The following is a 16,397-nucleotide window of genomic DNA, read 5'->3' as shown; positions in this document are numbered from 1 at the left end:
GAGAGGAAAAGAAAGCAGAAATTCAGTGGGAGAGAGCTGGAGGTCCTCATTGAAGATGTCACCAAGGACCATGACCGCTTATTCAGGAAACAGTCCCTGCAGGTGCCAGAGTCCCAAGAAAGAAGGATCTGGCTTGCTATCCAGGACAAAATTAATGCCATTGGAGTTACCCACCGCTCCATTGATGACCTCAAGAAAATGTGGTATGACCTGAGGAAGGCTGCATAGGCGAGGCTTGCAGAGAAGCGGAAGCAGGCAGAGCGCACAGTTGGAGGGAGGAATACAGCCCCTGCACCAACTGCTCTGGATCTGCTGGTTGAGTCCACCCTCCAGCCGGGGAGTGGGAGTGGGGTCGGCGATGCAGACAGCTCAGCCAGAGGTGCCAACAAACAAGGTAAGATGCATTCACAGCATGCGGTGCACCCCCCACCCTACCCCCAGTCCCCAGAGAGGCATAGGGACTCCCACTCCAGTTCATGTTTTACCCCTAACCTGCAATGCATCATGGGAGATGTAGTCAGAAGTAACGCATGTCAGAACAGTCAATCCAGCAAACCCAAAGGCATGTGACAGCAATTAGCAGGCAGAGGACAGTCAGTGTGATTGGCAGGCATTACATTTATTACTATGCAAATGCTGCCAGAAAAGTGAGCATATGTACATTCTGTCTCCACAGGCGAGCCATCTCGCAGGCCAGCAGAGGGGAGCAGAGGAAGGGCACCCAGGCCAGAGAGGAGAGAGCAGGAGGACCAGTCGCCTGCAGGGCACACCACCCCACCCCACCACCACCACAACACCCACCATCAACGCCACCACCACCACCATCACCACAGCTACCATCAACGCCATCACCACCATCACCAATGCCACAATCAACGCCACCACCACCGCCAGGCAGGAGGCATGCAGTGGCCACCCTCCAGCCGATGGAGGTGTCCGAGGAGGACAGCACGGGTGGACAACAGTCTACAGTGGCTGAGGTTGACACCAGGGCAGGATCACAGTCCCCCACAGAGCGCGCCCACACATCTTCAAAGCGCTGCAGGGCAAGGGCAGCCAGTCCTCAGGTCCAGGCCGAAGATGACAGTGTGTTTACTGGCCTCGAAGGTAACATGTTGAAGGTCCAGCGCCTACAAGGGAGAGCAATCAGGTCAGTGCAGCGGGAGATGCACACATGAATGCCCACATGCATCGCATTGAGAAGGGCATCGGTGCCATGAACAACACCATGGCTAAGGGCATGAATGACGTGGCGGAGGCTGTGAGGCTGCTGTGCAGCAAGTTAGACGAGGACCGTCTTTCAAGGCGCAGGGAGCGGCAGAAGCTGGACAATTACACCAAGGCGGTGAACCGCCTGTCCACTGCAACCTCTGTCATGTGCAGACGCTCTGTGGCCGTGCAAGAGGAGATGGCACACTGCAGTCGTGATGTGGCTAGGGGGCTGGTCACAGTGACCACTGCACTTGAAGTGCTCCAGACAGACAAGGTGGCCATAACAGGTGATGTGGGTGAAAGTGAGGAGGCTACTAGCCGTAGTAGCATCACGCCCCCTCCCACAGAGACCAGGAGGCGCAGCGAATGCCACAGCGCTGGCTCTGGACAAACCGGCAGTGCGGACAGTGGGGCAAGGGAACGTGGCAGTGCAGCGCATGGGCGCAAGAAGTAGAGGCAGCCATGCTATGGTTGTACTGACATGGGTGACGTAACCCATGTTTGTGTGGACACTGCTTTTGATCTTGGTGGTGTGCTATGGTCATTAAACACCATCACTAAAATACAGTAACTGGCTATGTCTCCTTACTCACTCAGAAGTAGTTGCGTGTTATCTTAGCCCGTCTGTGTTTCCTATCCGGTTCTGCTGCCACACCTGCTGCGCTGTGCTCTGGCTGTGGACAGTCCTCACCCTTGTCCTCAGAGTTAGTTAGTTCCACTGCTGTTCCTTTCTTTGTGGCAAGGTTAAGCAGCATTGTACATGTTGCTATTATTTTGCAGCAGGTGATGGGACGGTACTGATGTGCACCTCCACTTTTGTGGAGGCAACGGAACCTGCTTTTTAGTAGTTCAAAGGTGCGCTCCACAACTATGCGCGTGCTTTTATGTGCCACATTGTATCTCCTCTCACTTGGGGTGGATGGATTGAGAAGTGGAGTCAGGATAAATGACCGCACGGCATATGCGCTGTCACCTTTATGGGAAAGAAAGTGCCATTAATCTGAGTCACCAATACATTCATTCAAGGTATACATCAGGGTGTATCACATTGATTTACCTAGCAGGTATCCTTCTCCAAATTCTCCCCCAGTCAGACGTGTGTATATCCCACTGTTGCGGAATATGTAGGAGTCATGGGTGCTCCCAGGGAATTGTGCCACGATGTCAGTGATGATGTTGGCTGCATCGCAGATGACCTGCACGTTGATGGAGTGGGTGGATTTTCTGTTGCGGTAGATGAACTCGGTGGCTGCAGGTGGGCAGATAGGTATGTGTGTCCCATCAATGCACCCTATGACATACGGGAACTGTGCCTTTTGGTAAAAGTCTGTTTTTGTTTTCTGCAGTTCGGCCTGTGTGTTGGGGAAGCGTATGTAGTGATGCATCCTTTGCATCATGGCATCCAGGAAATTGTTAAGGAACCGAGACAGGCAGCTCTGCGACACTCCACCTGCGCAGCTATCACCCCCTAGTAACTTCCTGATGCTAGTAGTTGGAGGCAACAGAGCACCTGGACATGTGACTTGGTGTAGGATGCTCCAGGAGTGAGTGCAGGTCCCGTATCAGGTCCAGGATAGTTTGGGGGTGTAGCTTGTACCTTTCATGTAGTTCTGCCTCAGTGAGTTGGAATAGTGTGATGCGCCGTCTGTATTTTTTATTTTTTTTATTTTTATTTTTTAGATTTAAACAAACTTTATTGGTTTCCTTAAGATTACAACTTCCGTCATCATCAGTACACTGCATAACATAGCAATATCAACAGATGCTTCGAAGAGGCTCCGACATAGGAAGCCGTGAGACAGACATCTACAGGTTACCAATGGACAAATCTAACACGTGTCACCTGGAAGTGTTCCGGTTGTGGCGTCATCCATAATCCTGTTAGTAGGTCTTCATCAATCTTGCCGCACCCCGCTCAACCAGCAGTTCCTTAGTTAGTCCACCTCTATGGAGGCGAGGAACCGCACAGTACCAATATCGAAGAGCAACAATGTGTGGGTGCAACACCTAGGGGAGTCCATTATCTTCAATATTTTACAATCGATGTCTCAGTGAATTCGCTTTATCCAAACCAATCGTAAAGAAAAAAAGAAACCAATTCCCACCTCCCAGCCGCTTCCCCCAACCCAACTGTCCCCCCATCCCTCCCCCCTCACTGCCGGGTCACTGGAACTCAAGGTTCGTATATCTAAGTACTCACACGGGGCCACCTGCGATCTCCCTCTCTTGACCTGGGGTTTCCCCCACTCCAATGGACATTCCAGCTGTACTGGATATAGTGACTTCGGAGGCCTGTCCCGCTATTTCCTGCATCATTACCCCCCATGCTAGTAGCTCCTCAGGCAACTTGGGGTCTCTCCTGGTGTTCCGTATGTGCCCCTCCTCGGCTAGGGCCCATTCCCGTAAATCTGACCTCCACTTTGCCAGTACACGTCCTTGCTGCGTCAACCAGTGGATTGCTATACGCCTTTTGGCTCTCACTAGCCCCAGGACCAGAAACAGCCTGCTTATCTTGCGTTTCGGGTCTCGCGGAATCAAGCCCAGTTAACATACACGGGGATCCAATGCAATCGTCCAGCCGGTTATCCTGGTCAGTTCTCCAAAAACCGCCCCCCAGTACGTCCGGATCACTGGGCACGTCCAAACCATATGCAGAAAATCTGCTGGTTCACCACGACATCTGGGACAGTGGGGGTCCCTGGAGCCATCAATGGCGTGCAACCTTCTAGGGGATAGGTATGTCATGTGTATTATGTTGTACTGGATTTGCTTAAAGCGATTGCTCACTGCCTCCTTCCACACACTTTAGTGGATTCACACCCAGTCTCGCGGTGCAAGCTCCTGCGGGCACACCTGCTGCCATTTTTCTTCAATTTTTAGGGGGCCGGTCTTTTTATCATCCCTTAACGCCTTATAGAGGTGAGTAACACAGTTTCGCCCTCCCGCCATGGCTATCATAGTGACCAAAGTCTGGGTGTGACCCGGGGCCTCCGGAAACGTTGGCCACAATTGTCGTGCTGTTGCTGCCATTTTTGCATAGTGCAGAAACTGCCCTGCTCCCAACCCAAAGGCGGTCATTGCCTCCTGATACGTAATAAATTTATCGTCTGGGTACAGGTCGGCCAACATCAGGCAGCCCCCTGACTTCCACGCCTCCGTTGACATTACTTGTTCAATCTGCGCAAAGGGCGGCATCTTCCAGAGGTCCGCCTCCGGGGCAAAAGGTCTATCTTGAATAATTTTACGTACCACTCGGTTCCAAATTGCAGCCCCAAGCTGCACCAGAGGCTGATGCGCCGTATGTATATGCGCTCCTCCCTTCTCCAGATCCTCATTCCTGCTGCCCGTAGTCGTAGCCGCCTTGCAATAACGAAGAGGGCCGCCATTGTGTTGAGACTGTTGCATTTTGGGGCTGTTTAAATGCTGTGCACATTATTACCACCTGCTTTGAGTCAGTGGTAGTTACCGACTCTTAAATACCGAATTTCATGAAATTCGATATTACCGATTTTCGGTACATCTCTTTTACCGATTCTTATTTACCGATTCGGTATTTGGGGTTTTCGGTATCTCAGAGTCAGTAATAAGGAATCGGTAACTGATTTTGCTTATTTTACCGATTCCTTATTACCGAATCCATTCGGTATTACGTACATTGCAATTGGCTAAATACTGGTCGGTAACGGTAATATTTACCGAATTTCACCGTCACCGACCGGTATTTAGCCACCTACATCGGGCCCCTAGTGATTAAAATGTGGTAAGGCAACAGTTAAAACTAATCTAACATCAGATGGCAATCTAAAAATTGTAGTAGGCGGAGTTCAGAGAAAAAGTGATTTTAGCAGGCAACCTGCCCTCAAATATCTAATTTTATTCGGAATAAGTGCGGCATCTAGAGATAGTTAGTCAGTCAGTCAAAAAAGCTTTATTTCGACCATATGGCCATAAAAGCACATAAGAAAAAGACAATACAATACATTTTACATAACAGAAAAAGATATTAAAAAATGCCATCATAAAGTTTGTATACATTAGTGTTGTATTAAAAGATGGTACAAATATAGTTTGTGCAGAATTTTCTAATTCATTCTTAAGTGTGCTCCCTCACAACAGCACTTGGTACTAAACTTCGTTACAAGACAATAATCAATCAAAGGATATGTATTCTACCTTGAGTGCGGGAGGGGTTAAAGTATCGCTTATTAATACAAATAGCCAATTCATTGGTACGTATAAAACTCCTATCAGTTGTTAAAAAAGCTTTTGACTTTATATATATATATATAACAGTGTTAAAGAGTCGCATTAAAAACAGGTAATATAAAACATTTTAAAAGAAAAGAAGAACCCGGAGGGAGAAAATTTGCAATACCAATAATCATACAATGGATATGTGCAAACATGTCATAGCAGCGTATATAAAGGGTACTGGGAACTAGGGGTTTCCTGCAATGGTTTTCTTTAAAATTGCTCTGCGGATGCACCACTTCGAGTAAAGGAACCTAGAAATGGCAAACACAATGAGTGTGTCAGTTTCATACTTGAGGAGCCTATAGACCTCTGTGTAGTGTCTGATCCCCATAGAGATAGAAGATCGCACCAACACTGCTATTGTATTCTTTGTTTTATTACAATTGTAAGATATTCATTGTTACACATCTTGTGTAACAACATGTGTTTAATAGTCTCGCTTCTTTCCATTGTAATACATTAATACCCTGACTTTTTGGCTTTCATTGACAAATGTATAAAATATTCTAGATGCACAGGTCTCACTTATTCTCAAAATACGCAAAACGTCTGCCTTGTTATGCGCATGTGTAGAAGTAGGCGTTCTCAGGGAAGTGACAGAGAAGCTGTCAGGAAAATAAAATGCAAAAGATGCGCACTCAAATGCATACACATGTAGTCAGTCGCTAACGTTTTCAACGCTTCCCTAAAACTAGCAAGCTCCACGCAATGTAATTCTGACTGCACCGGTTGTAAGTGGGGCAGATAGTGTGGGGTTGTGCACCATCACACTTCTCTTTCACAGGGAAGTCTAAGAATGGTAGACACATCAAAGAGGATGTTGTCACTGATGAAGAAAGGGTTAAAAAGTAGTGTGTGGAGTCCGTACAGGTAGGGTTAGGCTAAACAGGTATACACCAGGAGAGTTACACTATTAGTACACTTCCCTTGTATACTCCTATAGGTGTGTGAACAGGCGTAAATCTGTACCATGTCAGCAGTTATGACTCCTTTGTGAGGTTTTCATGGAGAAACCATAGCAGCTAAATTTAGCCTTTTAGTCTCTAACTTGATGTTGTCTGTACACTAACCATGCTGATGAACAGTTTCAGTAATCGTGTGCCACCTGAGCTCACCCTTTGAGGGTTTTTTTAGCTTTACGTTTTTACGTAGGCTCATACATACCTATGCTGTTTGATCCGCTATACATTTGCTGCTTGAGCTGACATGCATGTATGTGCACTCGCAAGTAATTCCCACATTGTTTGTGACTAACTTTTTTCCCCCCGCTCTGTCTTTATGTCTCCATTTTGCTCATTTTATTGTATGGGGTGTATATAGAAGTTTGTGGTAATAAGACTTCAGTCAAAAAATGACTTAACTCTTGTCTGTCTCATGCACATTCTACGCCCGAGGAGGGCAAGGATAGGCAGCTTCTCCGATGATAGACACAACTGTCTTTCTGCCATCTGCTCCAACATCAGGTTGGCTGCTCCCTTTAGGCACGCTAGACCACCATCAACATCAACATCAGATACCACAGCACCAAAGATGATGGGTCCAATATGTTGAAATATGGTGTATAGAATTATTAGTTGAATAGTTAAGCAGATTATTCTCTAAATAGGACGGCGACCTTGGCCCACAAAAGTGACAAGCTTCATCATTGGGTCTTTCTTCACTGGTTCTCATTAAAATAGCTCTGCAGGAGCTATTTGGTTTTCTTAATGTTTTTTGTTGCAAACTGCTGTACAACAAGACTCAAAGTAAATAAGAAAAAATGTTACCTGCATCATAGTTTTATTTTTTACTTTGTCCTATTACACAGCAGCTCGCACTGGTGTGCGACATCTTTAAAAAACATTAACAAAGCCAAATAGCTCTGCACAAGCTATTGTAAAGGGTATGTGATGTCAGTACTGTCGTCTGTGGACCTGGGGAACAGGTTCAAGTTTCAGCATAGGCACAACATCCTGAGAATTTGGGCAAATCCCTTAAACTCTCCATGCCAAAAAATAAAAATGAATGTGTCCTTGTGTAAAGTAAATGTTGCTCAAATAATGCACGCCAGTACTTTCGGGTCAAGTTTGTGTTATATAAACCTTCAAAAATATATATTTTTTAAATAAACACGAGGGAGGAGGGCAAAGGGTGGCAAAAAATGGCGGCGGGTTGAGTGGGTTAAAAAGAAAGACGGGGTGACGATAAGTAAATTAAAAAAAGATTACCTCAAGGGGCCTGTGGCCAGTGGAAGCACACTGGCCACAGGAAACAGATCATGGCCTATGCTCTATGCAGGGAGAGAGTGATGAAGATCAAAGCTGGAGGCGCTGGCCAATAGGAAGCAAGGAAATGAGAGTGATGTAGGACCCAACCAATGGTAAGTAATGGGCAAGCTCTAAGCCCCTTTTAGTTTTTTTAAAGAACAATACCTATTGCTGACAGTGCATGCGCGCTGTAGGCAAAACCTAAAAATTAAGCAACCACACCTGGTCTGCAATGGTGTAGCATCTTGTTCCGTGACTTACTGTGGTATAACAATGCACAGACGAATAATAATACCTTCCTTTGGAGGTAAGAAGGTAAATCACTCACCAATTGTTTATACCTAATGCAATAAAGGCAGCTATTTTTCCAGTTGCTGCTCTCAATTCCTATTTGCCTGATGAGGCTTTTTTTTCTTTTCAGTGAAGTCACTCGTGAACAATCTCTTAGCACTGGGACGCTTCCTCTGGAACTAGGTGTTTGCACTCTATAAATGCTTTTTCACTTAATTGTAATGAAACTTGTTTTATTGTAACGTGCTCTAATACCTTTGGTTAATGTCCGACCTATATAATAATAAATAAATAAATAAACTTGTGAACAAGGCATAAACAAAATAGGTGAACCACCACACACACAGTTGCCCACAACAAAGTGACCTTAATTTATCAGGAAAGTAAGTATGCGCTGTTCTCACTGGTAGTAAAGTCTGTTCTAGCCACCAAACACATACCGATGTCCTGGAGCATCGCTGCTATTGATAACAAGCATTTGCAATGCAATAAGTCTCGCTTTTGGGAACTTATACATTTTTTGCTAAGCAGCACATTATCCTGGGTGCTACAACATCTAGCGTTTTTTAACATGGAAGTTTTTTTTTTTTTGCAGGTTTATATAGCGTGAACTAGATTTGAAGGTTTTGGAGTGCTTAACGTTAACCCTAGTTACATTACACAAGGAGTTGGGTAATAGTGCTCTGTCTGAGGTCCAATTTCATGAGCAGGGGAGCCTTGCCGTGCCATATTCTCTGCTCTTGGAGGTATGAGGGATGGACATTGAATGACAGTAATGCACCCCAGTCTTTTATATAGCTTTTTTCTGAAGCTTTGCAGCTTCATGAAACAGCTGTCTCAGTGGATCGCATGTTTTTTTTAACTTCGGAAGGATAACAGGCTGAAAAAGTCAAACGTGTTGGCAAAGCTATTGTGCTATACGTGGAGCTCTGCAGAAGGGGCTTGAACCCACTAAGCTGCATGGCCAGCTTTAACAAGATGTAGCCTACTGCCCGATGCTTCCCTTTTGAATTGGGAAGAGGGAGCAGCTGAAGTGACCCATAGAATGGGCAGGGGTGCAGGCAGTGCACAAGATCACAGCACTCTTCTTCTTACTAATGTAAGACCTCAGAAGCGAACTCTCCCTCTGCCTATCTCACATCTGCATGACAGCATCAGGGGCTCCACTGGGGTGATTGTGAAAAGTGTGGCCTCGCCAGCAACAGACGGGAGATGATGCAGTGTGTGTGTGTGCGGTAAATTAATAAATGTTCTTCACTCACCCTACCAATATGGATCCTCAAACCATTCAAATAAAGTTAGCTAAAGCATTCCAACTAGACGCATCACCCATCATACATATAATCTTATCTAGCAATGGCAGTCTCTTGGATAACAAACTACACAGGCTGGCATGGACAATCTACCACGCAGTTCAACGAACAACCGCCATGTCATTTGGCACACCCATCCATCCACGAATCACATTACAATTCTTATCTGGATCGACCTAATTTCCTTTTCATGATAAACATCAGGAGCCAATATGAAATAAGCTTTATGGGGGAGGAGCCTAGCGCGCAACCAAGATGGCCGCGTAGGTGCGAGGCTTCCGAGGACCTCCGCAACCTCCTACGATTATCCTGAAATTATCCTGCCCTGGATGAGGGGACTATGTTGGTGAACCTGAGCTGAGGTGGCACCCGTTTCCCGCTTCCGAATTGGACCTCGGACACCGGAGTGAGCACCGATTGAGGTTTGCGGCCTTCCCCTCGCCGGACCCCGGATTTGCGCTGTGGGGTGATCCAGTGACGAAGTGAACAACAGTGGCAGGCAGGGCCTGGCGACTCGCGTACCCCGCACTTTCGCTTTTGCTTTCACACCCCCTTGTCGTCTCTGCGAGGTTGGGTCGCGGAGCCCTTGGTGTTGGTGTGGCCTTGCTGGGAGACCCTGCCTGCCTGCAGGCTGTGATCCACCCCGCTGCTCTGAGGGGGCCCCCCCCGGAGCTCGTGGCCCTGCTTTCCTGCCCTACACGACGTGGCTGGTGCGACTGGGAGACTGATGGCCATGGCCACGAAACAAGATGGAGACCGGGCAAAGACCAAATCGACCCGGCGTGGCGCCGTCCATCAGGCCAACAGTATGGACCGCTATACCCTCCAGAAGGGATCTCCCGATGGACCGCGCAAGTCCCCTGAGAGCCCTCCTGATGCCCCAGACCTGCCCGCAGATCTGACTCTGCGAGATGTCATGGGCGCCATTGCCGAGATGAAGGCCTCGGTGGGCCAGCGGTTTGATACACTGGCGCAGAAGATCGACTCGGTCCTCGTGGATGTTGGCCTGGTGAGGGCCGATCTTTCCAAAACCAACGACCGAGTAGATTCTTTGGCCCACACCGCATCGGGCCTAACGACAGATGTGGCGGCCTTGCAAACAGAGGTGCGTCGGCTTAGTCAGGCGAGTGCGCTTATGGATCGACGCCTGGAGGACTCCGAGAGTCGGGCACGGAGGAACAACATCCGCATTATCGGGGTGCCCGAGGGACGCGAGGAGGCGGCGGCGGATCTCTTTGTGGAGGACCTGATTGCTACCCATCTCCAGCCACGGGGGCTGAGCAAACTCTTCGCTGTGGAGAGGGCCCACAGGGTTCCCGGGGGAAGGCCGAAGGTCGGAGCCCCTCCGAGACCTCTCATCGCCCGGATTTTCAATTTTCGGGACAGAGACGCTATCCTGCAAACCTCCAGACTGCATGGACCGGTCAAGCTTGACAATATGGAGGTACATTTTTATCCTGATTTCACCCCAGCGGTCCAGAAGCAGAGACTGAGCTTCCTAGGCGTCAAACGCCGTCTTCGGGACCTAAACCTCAAATACGCCATGCTCTTCCCAGCCAAGCTGCGAGTGGAGGTGGATGGTCGCACGCACTTCTTTGATCGTCCCGAAGCGGCCGGGGACTGGCTGGATACTTTGCCCGGGGATCGTGATCGGGGGGGCGGGGGGGGGGCAGCGGGGGGGGACAGCACGCTGGATCGGGACTGAGGGTTTAATATTGGGCCTCACTCTGGACGAAAATGATGCCACTTTCGATTCTGCGTCAGTTTTTGTAAGTTCCCCTCCTATGGAGGTTGTGTTGGGTCTATTGGGGGTTCTCCCTCCTCCTCTAGGGGGTCTAGTTAGTTTAACTATATATGGGGCGACAGGCACACTGCACGTTGGGGGGGATGTTCGGGCTCATGCAGGGGTGGAGGGAGGGGGGAGTTCTGTTGGGGTGGGTGGGTAGGGATGGGGTGTTGTTCGTTTTTATCACAAGGCAAACGTATTTTTGTGTTAGTTCTAAAGTGCTCTCCGGGGGACGAATGATGGCTTCTGTATATGATGGGGGGTAGGGAATTAACTTTGTTGTCTTGGAATGTGAATGGACTGGGGGACAGGATCAAACGAGGTGTGGTCCTGCAGTTTTTGAAGCGAATCTCGCCCGATGTAGTCTTTCTGCAGGAGACACACCTCATTGTCAACTCCTTCTGCGCCATGAATCGGCGTGGCTATCGCCTAGTGGCTCACTCGGGCTTCACGTCTGGCTCAAGGGGTGTGGGCATCATGGTGAAGAACTCGCTCCCGTTGGAGATTGATGAGGTGCTCCACGATGACAGGGGACGTTACACGGTCTTGGTGGGAAGACTGGAGGGCAAAGTGGTTGTCTTTGTGTCAGTATACATCCCATCGGGGCTGCAGTCGACCACCTTTGCGGACCTGGGGCGCCTTCTCCTTGGCCTTCCGGGGGGGCTTTTAGTTGTGGGGGGGGATTTTAATGCGGTGGTATCTGGGACTGTGGATCGTCACCCCCCTAGGGACCTCCCCCGGGCACAGGCGTGGCTACCCGGCCTCTTGGATACATTTGGATTAGTGGACTGCTGGCGTTTAAAACACCCCACGCAGCTGCAGTACACTTTCCACTCGGGAGCCCATGGTAGTCTCTCACGACTAGACTATGTCCTTGTCCCGGCGGCCTATGTTGGGAGGGTGGGAGAGGTGCGCCATTTGCCACGGGGTATTTCGGACCACTCCCCGCTCCTACTGCACTTTGATGTCTTTCCGAGGGGTGAGGGTAGGGTGGTCCCAATCAATCCTTGGTACCTGCGCGACCCCACCATTCGCGCTGAATTGATTAAATCCCTTCAGCGATATTTTGATGAGAATGTGGGGTCCGTGCCTTCGGCTGTACCACTATGGGAGGACTTCAAGACAGTACTCCGAGGGGAGGCCCTATCCCTTATTTCCCACGCCTGGAGGCGCGAGCGGGAGGAGGTGACCCGGATGGAGGCTGAAATAGCCGAGTTGGAGGGTAATTTAGAAGGTGGGGTGACGGATGCCGCATTACATGTCCTCCAACTCAAGCAAGCGGCCTATAGGGCCCTCGTCACGGAGGCGGCCAGGGGCCTCAGTAGAGAGCAACAGGGGCGACTGTATGATGTGGGTGATAAGGCTGGTAAACTTATAGCGTGGTTGGACAAAAAAGAGAGCGAATCGTGTGGTCCCGCTGATTGAGAAAACGGATGGTGTGTGTGTAACTGAGCCAGAAGAAATCGTCTCCTGTTTCGCGGATTATTTCCGTGGGGTGTATTCCCCGGTGTCTCCCTGCTCGGAAGAGGATTCCCGTGCCCTGCTCAGTGATATCGCGCTGCCGTCCCTTTCCGGGGATGACAGGGTGTCGCTGGACGCCGCTCCCACCTCCGACGAGATCGCCCTCGCCATACGCTCGGTCGCTTCCGGCAAGGCCATGGGTCCGAATGGTCTCCCTATCGAGTTGTACAAGTTGCGACCGGATACGCTGGCACCCCACCTCCGGGCTATGTTCCTGGCGGCACACTCGGTGGGCTCCCTCCCGCTGGACCAGCGTCTGGCTACAATCGTGGTCATCCACAAGGAGGGGAGACCTCGGGACCGGGTTACATCCTATCGGCCCATTTCGCTACTGAATGCGGAGCCCAAGATTCTCGCCAAGGTACTGGCCAATCGGCTGGTCGGCGTGGTGGGCGATTTGGTTCATCAGGACCAGTCTGGCTTTATTCCCCATCGCAACACAGCCCTTAATCTGCGGCGTTTGCACGGTGTGCTCGCACGTGCCCCGTTCATACGGGAGCCGGCCATTTTGGCGTCCTTAGACGCCACCATGGCGTTTGACACGCTTGAATGGCCATATATCTGGGCGATGCTTGCGAAGTTTGGATTTGGCCCAGGGTTCATCAGTTGGGTCAAATTGCTGTATTCGGGCCCATTGGCGCAGGTGGTGGTGAACGGAAGAGTATCGGCTCCGTTCGAGCTGGGCCGGGGCACACGGCAGGGCTGCCCCTTATCGCCGCTCCTCTTTGCACTTGCCTTGGAGCCCCTGGCGGAGTGGCTGCAGTGGGAGCCTTCCATCCGTGGTCTCCGCTGGACCCCTGAGTATGAGGACCGCGTATCCCTATACGCTGATGACATCCTCTTGTACCTAGCTTCCCCACGTAAATCACTCATAGTACTGGTTGATGTTTTGCATTCATTCGGTCGTAACTCCGGTCTGGTCATCAACTGGGCTAAATCGTGTGTGTATGTTCTCTCCGGGGAGGCTCCTATCCTCCCGCGGGGCTGTCCGATCCAGGTCGCCCCGCAGGGATTTAGGTAACTGGGTGTCTTCATTACTCTGGACCCGGAGGCTCGGTATGATCGGAACTTGCTTCCCCCCCTCCAGCGTCTGAAAGAGGATGTCGCGCGCTGGCGGCGTTTGCCGCTTTCGCCGCTCGGCCGGGCGGCATTGTTTAAAATGATGTCGCTGCCGCGTTTCCTGTACGCGTTGCAGAACACTATGGACCTCGTCCCAGCGCGCTACTTCCGCGAAGTGGAGAGTTTGCAGCGCCGCCTGTTCTGGGACGAGAGGCCACGTATTGCCCTGGCTAAGCTGACGCTCCCATGGTATGACGGGGGGATTGCCCTCCCGGATATTAAACGGTACTATTGGGCCTCCCAGCTAGCTGCGATTAATCAGGGCCTATATGGGCCCGCCTTAAACCCGGCGTTTGAAATGGATAGGATGCTACTTCCAGGTGGTGACCATAATCGAGCGCTCTACTCTAGCGCGCCCGACGCTCGCCTAACGGGCCCCACGCGTGTCATGGTGCGAGTGTGGCACGCGGCCAATGCAGCTATGGGGTGGAAGGACCGTTTGACCCGGGCGTCACCACTATACGCGTCTGAGCGGTTGGGCTCCTTGTGGACCTCGAAGGGCTTTGAGAAGTGGGACTTAATAGGCATTAGCAAAGTGGGGGATCTCTGGACGAGGGGAGGATTTAAAACGTTCGAGATGCTGCAGACGGAATTTCAGTTGCAGGGCAGCGAGTACTTTCGGTATTTGCAGGTCCGGCATGCGCTGGGCTCCGTCTTTCCGGACGCTGCCTCCATCCCGGAGTGTTCCCCCCTGGAGGATAGAGTGCTGGATGGACACGTCCCTGACAGCACGATCTCACTGATCTACAAAAAACTGATCAACGACCGCTCAGACTTGTTGACTGCCCTTCGTGAGGCTTGGGTAGCCGATGGGCTGGAGCTGGACGACGAGGACTGGATCTCCGCGGTGGCCTCCCCGAAAGAGGTGGCCATACCGGCTCGCCTTCGTTTCGTCCAGCTCAAGATACTCCACAGGGTCTACATGACGGGGCCAAAGCTCCTGCGTATGGGCTATGCTGAGGACGGTTTGTGTAAGCGTGGGTGTGGTGCGCTGGGGACTTTTCTGCATATCTTGTGGGAGTGCCCGGAGGTGGAGGGGTTCTGGCGTGGTGTGCATGAGGTGCTGCGAGTGGTTACGCATGTGGCGCTGTTGCCCGAAGCGAGGAGATGCCTGTTGAATGTGTGGGAGCCTACCGATTACTCGGTGCCGCAGACGTGGTGGGTGACTCTGGGGTATATGGTTGCCAAGCGTGATATTGCCCAACTGTGGGGATCCCAGAGGCCCCCGACTGTCTCGGCCTGGAAGGAACATATGGATTGGTGCATGTTTCGGGAAAAGGTGGTGTATGTGGCGAGAGGTAAGCCTGCGACATGGGTGAAAGTATGGGGCCCCTGGAACGCCTACCGCGGGGGAATCTGTGCTCCACCGTTATTGCCTGATCCGTCGCCGGCCCCGTCCCCTTAGCCAACTCATCCCCCCGGTACCTGGGCATTAGGTGTACCCAGCCCTAGTTCTGATCTCTCCCCCCTCTTGAGATTCCTATGGATGGCTAGGATCCCCCCTCTAGGGGAGCACGTGTTGCTATTTCCGATTGAGGATTGCCTTGTGGGTTTGTTTGTATTTGTTGTTCTTTAAGTTTAAATGGAACCGTATAGTGGGGTCTGGATAGTGTGGCTCGCAACGATGTTAACTCCTGTGCATGCTCAGCCGCAGCACCATGTGTTTTATAAATGTATATCGTATGCTCCTTTCATTGCTAGCGGCCGGCCGGAAGGTTGTAGGCCCATATTTGTATATTTTTGAGTCTTGTAATAAACGGTTTAAAAAAAAAAAAAAAAAAAAAAAAAGAAATAAGCTTTATGCTAACAAATCTGGTGTTTGACACACACACAGCATAACAGCAACACAGAACCAGAATGCCTCATGCATAATTGCCAAATTAACCTTAGTCAGGGCTGGTATATCTTAAAGCCACTGCATGCAGCAGCCTTTCGATTATACCAAAAATAACCTGAAGAGGATGCCAGATAGCAACAAAGGTCTCAAAATTACTTGTTTGCACAGCAAAAGGGGGCGCCCATGTAGCAAAATATAATTTAGCCCATGACACTGAAATCTATCTCTGGAGCGGACTTCGGTGTACTGTGAAATTTGCCCCGTACATGTAGAGATTCCAGAACATAATGCCACTCCTTCAAAGTGACCACCTGTTACTGCTGACTAAAACGCTGGTGGAGGTTCACTGCTAGTGCCGAAATATAATCTAAATCAGAAACTCCAACTAACTCCTTTATGGAGCGCACAGTGTACACAATCAAGCAGGTGTGTTGTGCCTGAACCTTTGGAAATACAATATTTTTGGGATATATTTGATAGTGAGAGGCTGTAGTGTAACCTCCAGAGCTGCCGATATCAAAGCTGGGGAACTGGATTCGAGTTTGTGCATCAGTAATTGTGCCGTCAAAAAAAAAAAAAGAAAGTCACTTAAACAATGCAATGAAACAAAATGAGGATGATGAACGGCCATTAAAAAAATATGAATGCCGACAAAATGTTAAAAATATGCAGACGCAGCGTAGCGATGGCTGACCAGGAGGAACCGTGAACGCTAGCCGACCAGAACAAACAATGAGTGAAATCGCCTGGGTGGGAACTAAGCACCCAAAGGCAGAGCAAAAAAGAAACACTATCCAATAGAAAGCAGAGCTTTCTAA

Source organism: Triturus cristatus, chromosome 5_1 (genome assembly GCF_964204655.1).
Source record: "Triturus cristatus chromosome 5_1, aTriCri1.1, whole genome shotgun sequence".
In the NCBI taxonomy this organism is placed as follows: domain Eukaryota; kingdom Metazoa; phylum Chordata; class Amphibia; order Caudata; family Salamandridae; genus Triturus; species Triturus cristatus.
The sequence above is the reverse complement of the archived record's forward strand: the minus strand, read 5'-3'. Positions refer to the sequence as shown.